The sequence below is a fragment of the Gambusia affinis genome, linkage group LG09 (genome assembly GCF_019740435.1).
Source record: "Gambusia affinis linkage group LG09, SWU_Gaff_1.0, whole genome shotgun sequence".
In the NCBI taxonomy this organism is placed as follows: Eukaryota; Metazoa; Chordata; class Actinopteri; order Cyprinodontiformes; family Poeciliidae; genus Gambusia; species Gambusia affinis.
In genome coordinates this window covers 6,226,929-6,234,166 of record NC_057876.1, presented here as the reverse complement: position 1 = coordinate 6,234,166, position 7,238 = coordinate 6,226,929, and the positions used below count along the sequence as shown (strand labels likewise).

General features: G+C 42.5%; 1 long non-coding RNA gene across 1 annotated transcript; it reads left to right on the top strand.

Moving 5' to 3' along the window:
- Positions 1–1,589: 1,589 nt before the first annotated feature.
- LOC122837260 lies at positions 1,590–6,664 on the top strand. Its single transcript, XR_006371738.1, has 3 exons — positions 1,590–1,717; positions 2,826–2,940; positions 5,640–6,664. It is a non-coding gene; the product is annotated as an uncharacterized LOC122837260 (long non-coding RNA).
- The last annotated feature ends 574 nt before the right edge of the window (positions 6,665–7,238 follow it).

The window sequence follows — 7,238 nt, the reverse complement described above, 5'->3', positions numbered from 1 at the left end:
TAACTGAGGCTCTGCAACTTTAAGCAGATGAATAAAAGTGGAGGTCAGAGCGATAAGGAATACGTGACCGGGTTAGAGACCACTGGTTGACACATCGTATTAAACAGTGGGAGCAGAGGCAGATGAATCTCTTAAGTAGGCCATGTTTGCCTCTTTCTCTCTCTCCCCCTCTCTCTCTTTTTTCTTTCTATCTCTCTGTCTCTCTCTCTTTTTATCTACATTTCTGAGAAAACTTTCCAGAATTTGTCATTGATTCTCCAGCAGGAGCCACACATTCTTCACGCAGGTTTCCTTCACAGACCTGTGCTGGAGCATGAAAAGCTCTGTGTGTGATCTGTGACTTTGTGAGTCAGCGGGGTGTCTCGATATGGGTCGGCAGCTCTGCTACCAACTCTTCTCCTCAAGGGGGGGGGGGCTTTCCCCACCCGCAGCTCCGGCGGCTTGCCGTCGATTAATGGCAGCATCCAGGAGTGTGTTACAACCCGAGCGCTCTTGGACATCCCCTGTCCATCATCTGAGCATGCAAAAAGAAGAAGAAGAAGAAGAAGAAGAAGAAGGGGGGGAAGAGTGGGGATGCGTCTGGTGTTTTTGGACAGTTGTTTTCACTACTTGATAAAAAGAAGAAAAAAAAAGCAGTTTTTATTGCAGCCTTTCAAGTTGATGAGTCCTGCATTAATCACAGCCTTGTGTTGTTGTTGTTGCTTCTTCTTCCTTCTTCTTTTTTCCCCTCTGACAAAGTCTAGAGTTTCACCCTGTGAAAAGTGTGCAAATCAAAGCGTGTTACCCCTCTCACCCCCCCCCCCCTCACCCGCCCTCACCCACACACACACACCCACACACGCACACACACACACCCACACACACACACACACACACACACACACCACCCCCCTCTCACATCCCCACCTCCCCTGTGTTCCCTTTGACGTTTTTCAGGGTGATCTCTCTCTAAACACTGCAAATCCTGACCTGTGATACCTGATGCCCACAAGTGCTTTTTGGCACCTGTTGAACTGGTGTTTTTGCAGTCTGCAGATTGCTTTTCTTTTTTTTTTTTTTTTTTGGTTCCCCACGTTACTCCTCCTCCTGCTACAGGTGGTCTTCCAGGGCTTCTCACAGAAAAAAAAAACACTTAAACGGTCGATCCCCGACTTTCAGCGCCTCGTCAGACTCTCGAGGAAAACGAACCAAGTGCGTGTGTGTGCGTAAGTATCAGGCGTGGGACAAACGTGCAGCTGTGGAAGTCAGTGATCTTCCTCGTCTATCTTCACAGCCCCAGCCAGCCAACGCAGGTGTTCCCCTGAGCAACTCCGATGTCGGGCCCTGCTGTTTACCAGCTGGAGATGCGAGTTAGCAGCAGCAACACAAGAGGCGGTGGAGGAGGAGGAAGAAGGGGAGGAGGAGGAGGGTGGAAATATTGCTGGCTTTGTTGTCTGCCCCCAATTATCACGGAGCATAATTTCTATATTTAGAGAGCCTCGCTGGGGAAAGACAGGGGAGGTGCCGCGCGAAGCTCACCTGTCGCTTTAAAGCAAGGGGCCCCACTTCTAAAGAGTGTGTTTTGCGCAAAGGGGACGGCGTCTGCAACTTCGTGTCGTCGCAATCCTGCAACTATTGATTTCAGGCTCTTTGTTGTTTGTTTATTACTTAGTAAAATTGCTGTGCGCACAAATTATTAGCTGCATGCGTGTTTATCGGGATTACAGCAGGCAGAAGTGTAAGTATAGAGCTATCCACTTGGATGGGTTTTCCAGGCTGTTAATGAGAGTCCACCCAATCAACAGTGTCAATTTCGATGCTTTTTTTGTTGGTTCTGTTTTGTTTTTCGTTTGTTTTTATGTAGTCAGAAGGAATGTATGCTTCACGAGTTCTTCTTCTGGGGTTTATTCAATTTACTGTCAAAAAGGTTGGGAGATTTTATTTCCTTATTCTTCTTCTTCTGTTTTTTTTTTTTTTTTTTGTATGCAAGTGGCAATTACAGCAACACACCTGATTCACTGACAGTCCGCACTGCTAAGCTGCCAGCTGCGGTGGAAAATATGCTCCTGTTTGCGTCTCCATGGAGACTTTAGCAGAACACAGAGACGTCTAGGAGTTACTGAGCAAAAAAAGTAGTAGAAGAAGAAGAAATAATCATAAGAAGAAGAAGAAGTGACGCACGAGTCACATGTTGCGAAATTGCCGGTTCCGGCAACCGGAAGTTGTCACTGGCACAAACCAATTTTGCTTAACGTTACTTTCTTTCCTTTTCATACCAGCTCACATTTACATGTCTACAGTACAAAATTCGGACTCAGGTCCCAGTTTAAGAAGCCCAGTAAATAAATGTAAAAATCAAGTAGCTATAAGAGAACTAAAGATTTAAACGAACTTGAAATTAGCTCTGCTAAATGCTAAGCATGAATAGCCCCAAATATTGCGCCAATAAATAAAGAAAATACTACAAGTTGGGGGATAAAAATGTTTTAAGTTCCTTCATCATATTCATAAATGTGATAATCATTTTCTTTTATGGCAGTGAAGAAAATATCAGAAAGTTCAAACTTTTAAACCTGCAGTTTAAAGATTAAAAATGGATTTGATGTGTTTTTGCACCACTTTGATTTATTCTGCAGTCAATAATCATAAGTCAACAGTGATGCCAAAAGAACTATAACATAAAATCTCATAATACCCTTATTGTAGCGTTAACACAAAAATAAATTGAATTAAATAAATTCAGCTTTATTAAATAGTAGTGGATAAATCTTGTACGCTGTGTTGCTGTCTAAAATAATAGCGGTACAACCGGAGACTGATAAATACATTTAATTAATTTCTTGCAGACATTTGATTGGACCCCGCTCCCCTCACGCCTGCTGACCCAGTCTGTGTGGGAGTCACTGCAGAGCTGCCGTTTGGGTTTTCTTCTGGGAAATCCGAGCTTGATGACCAAACGTGGTAATTCCCAACTAAATAACATCAGACATCAAATAGACCCTCAGCATAATGACAACTCATCCCTACAGGGGATTACGACTGAGCTGGTCGGTTCTAGTAGGACGCACACAGCACGCAATGGCATTCACAAATATGATCTATCGAGGATTTATGTGGTGATAATCACAAATTTGATGAGGCCACTTTAAATAAAAATCTTGGAAAAACACACCACTGTGTGAAATTCTGCTGCTCTGCTTGGTGTCGAGATATCAAGTAGAAGGAGTCCAAAGGCTCGTCGAATCCAAGTGAATTCAAGAATTCATTGTTGTAAAAGTCGAAGAGTGTTTTCACACCTGATAATCTGGTAGTCTCGGTTCGACAGGGGAACAAAATGCAACATTTGTTACATTTTCAAGCAAAACTAATTGAAAAGCGGTTCCCCTCCTCGCCTGTGGTGGCGCTGCACCAAAAGCTATGGAGAGAAACACCATAAAAACCTCTGAAGAAGACACTCAATGCAACTTCCTTCTTCACAAAATGGAAACAAAAATGGAGTAGCATTAGATTTCTCTTGTCAATGGCCCACAAGCCATTTCTCCCTCTAGGGCTAGACGCTCACGTTTGTTTTGGATATATTAACCCAGAATGCCTTGCACTATAGCCCACTTCCTGATTCTGGAGTGGTCTCTGGCCTGCTTGGTGTTCACATATGCATTCGAACTGCACCAGAGTTTTCTTTAATCAAACCAAAAGCTAGAGTTTTAGGCGGACCAGAATTCACTTTTTGGTCCACATCAGGGATCGATTGCGCGTTCACACCAACCCAAAGCGAACCGACTTTTCTAGCCAAACAAACCACAGTTCCATAAAAGAGGCCTAAAAGCGCTGGTGCGAATGCCCTATAAGTCTAGTTGAAACCTTTTCTGTCATTAATTTTGTGAGTTAAGGCTGACTCTTTTCCAAGTCACTTGACTAAAGTCCACAAAAGACATGGGTCAGAGGTTCACCTTCCAACAGGACTGTAACGAATGCAACCAGAGCTACTATGGAATATGGTTTAGATGAAACCATATTCAAGAGTTACAATGTCCAGATCAAACTCTAATTGGTGTCATGTGACTCAAGGGATGAGTCACATGATGGTATTAGCACAAAAACGTCAGCTGGTGACGTCTGAAGACTGAGGTTGTTGTGGCGATCTTGAACTCACACCTCTGGAGAGTTCCTCTAATGTCCAGAGAAACATTGGGAAAGTGGGATCTGAATGGGACATTGATCATCTTTTGATACGCCTTACAGGTAACAGATAAAGATAAAGTCCAGACCAAGAAGAACCTACATAATAAAATTGGAGCGGTTGGGCCCCTAACAAGGAAGAGGAATAGATGATCGTCATTGGTTGGCTTGAATGGAACCAATGAAGAAACAGTGTTTTGTCTACTGTTGGAGACAATAAACAGAATCTATCAGATTAAATCGTTTTAACTAAACCCAGACTGAGACCGGATTACCTTCTAGGAGCCATAGATGTCTTTAATATTTGTGTTAACTGCTGCAATAAAGGCTTTAATGTACAGAACAAAGACCTGCTTTAAAAGTCAAGAAAAATAACTCATCAGCAGATGAGCTCACCCTGTGAAGTCAGTCTTTAGTTTGTCTTGATGCTTCACTCCAGGTGTAGTAGTCTATTTTGACCATTAGGTAACCAAAGCCAAAAGGCTCGCTGTCCCGGTTTAACAGCGTTCTGCAGGGAGACTGTACTTTGGCACCCTGACTACCGGTGAAAGTGGAAATGTGTTTTGTTGCCCCCCAGTCAGGCGGAAAATTGCGAACCCATTTGTCTTTGTGTGCCAAGATGCAGAGGTCAGTAAATGGATTCCTTCATGACAAGTTTGTAGAATCGAATGTTTTTCCACGGCCTCGCCCTTTCACACCTGCACCTCCCAGGTAAAAAAAAAAAAAACAAGAAAAGAAAAGAAAAAAAACAAGGGGAGAAGGAGAGAAAAGAGGGCTTAGAGTGAGAGACTTAAAGGCAGGGGGAGAGAAAAACGATACGAGAGAAGAATTTGCCATGAAATCCTGCACTTCTGCTGGCGATTTCAGCTCGTTTGAACCCAAATACGTTTAGCTAACTGTGGCAGATGAAATGCTGGTGTTGGCCACCGTCCAGACCCAGGAGAATACCACTAATTATTTCTGCGTGTGACCGCAGAACATTCTTACAGGCTTAAAACGATGTCTTCCCAGACCTGAAAACACCAACTGCGTGATTTGAGATAATAACAGCAACATTTCAACGTTTTTTCACGCCTTGATTGACTTCTCGCTCTGGAATGGACTCCAAGCTGTCACCGTTTCTCACGACACTTGTAAACAATTTGAGCGTTAATGCAAAAGAAGCAAATATGCTCTGAAGGCCGAGCATTCACCAGCATCTCGCAACATTTTAGTGGATCTTGTATGTGAGTGTCTGCCAATTGCTAAATACCAGATTTATGAGATTCTTCAATGAACAGTTTTTTTAGTAAGTCATTTTGTCGAGGATTGTTGTCTGTACTTTCTTAAACTTCAAAACATTTCTAGACATCTCCTTAGTATTTTGTAGAATTGCCTTTGAAACTGTGTCAGACATTTCCAGTATCCTAGAAACTTCTTTCAATTGTTTGTTTGTTGTAACTTTCCTGCGTTATCTACTGCAATAAATCTTTTATCTACAGTTCTGATTGGTTCAGGCCACTGTGAAGAGAGAAGAGCTGAACTGAACCAGATGCCTGTTGATGTCACTTCCATGTTTGGAGGTCAATATGGACTGAATGACTTCGTTCACTTCCTCTGCTGCCATTCCAAGACCACAACTCTAGAAAATCATCGTCATTGTTCACAATTTCTCCTGTTCACTGATCGGCCTGGTCGAAAGTCTACTGAAACCCACTCAATGGGAAAAAGCCCAAACGGTGAAGAAAAACGAGAATCGAGCAGAGTTGTGCAGGAAGGCAGTGACCAGGCTAACTACATGAACACGGCCATAAAAACTGACCGTTGGACAAACTTGTCCCACGGACTTTGAATACGCCTCGAGTACGCCTGGACCTCGGTGGAGTGACGTACGCCTGTGTATTTGAGGTTTATAGCTTTCCTCTTATTGTTAGCCCTTATGAAATATTGCTACATTGAATCGTTTGGTCTCTTAGTCTGAACCGCCATGCTGGTTAGTTTCTTTAAGAGGCTATACATTTTCTCACACGTCTCATAACTTGTATAACCCGATGTCTCCAGCAGGCCTCTGAGGTCGTGTGACCAGCAGTTGCTGGTCGTGTCGTGTGATGATGAAATCTACGACACGAATCCAAGACTTTGAGCTCTGCAGACTGAAAAGTGCCACGTAAATGAAGTTTTATTGACTAGTTGCAAGTCTACAGACAGGAAGTGGAACATGGCAGAGTAGGTCAGGGTGAAACGCTGAGACAGGACTTTGGGGTACGTTCAACATTTGACAACTCCCACTTGATCCAAACTGCATACTGATGCAATCGGTATGCATAAACCTTTTGAGCCACTTTGAATACTAATTGAACACACTGTATCGCATTATAGCTAGGGTCAATTGTAATGTAAGTGTGATTGAACTGAAATTACGTTTTTAAGTAAAGTACCTCGAGAGAACATTTGTTGTGAATTGGAGATAGAAATAAAGTGAACTGAATTGGATTACTGGAGCCTGTCTTGAAGCATAATCTGCTTCATTATCTTAACTAAGTAAACTCACAATTTACAAAGTGGTAATGTAACAAAAGAACAAGAAACTAGCTGTTTAGAGCCTCGGATTATAAGAAAACATCGCTTTTCAATCATTTAAGTAAAGAATGAGGTATTTTGTTTTATAGATTTATATGTTTCTGACCCTTCAGCAACCGGACAAATGAGCCCCCTACAGGCCGCTGGATAGAATGCAGCTTAGAGGCACTTCAGCTTTTCTCTCAGGAATCTTTTTAATTTAAATTTAAATTAATTATGAGACAAAATGAGTTTGAATAATTTTATGTTTTGAGTCGCTTTAAACCCGCGTGTCTTCAGTTTTAAATTTTTGTCGTAGTCAAAGTAAACAGAACGATCCGTTTGGTCCAATAACCTGTAGTCCTCTAACACCACATTGTATAAATCACAGGGCTACGCCAGAACAAGTCCTGGCGAGTTTGAGGCTTTGGTTCCCCCCCTTTCTCTTTTTTATAAAGGAATAAAAACAGACAACCGAACCAAATAGTGTGAGACATGTCTTACACTTCACTACAAATGCCATGATATCTTTCTACATGTGT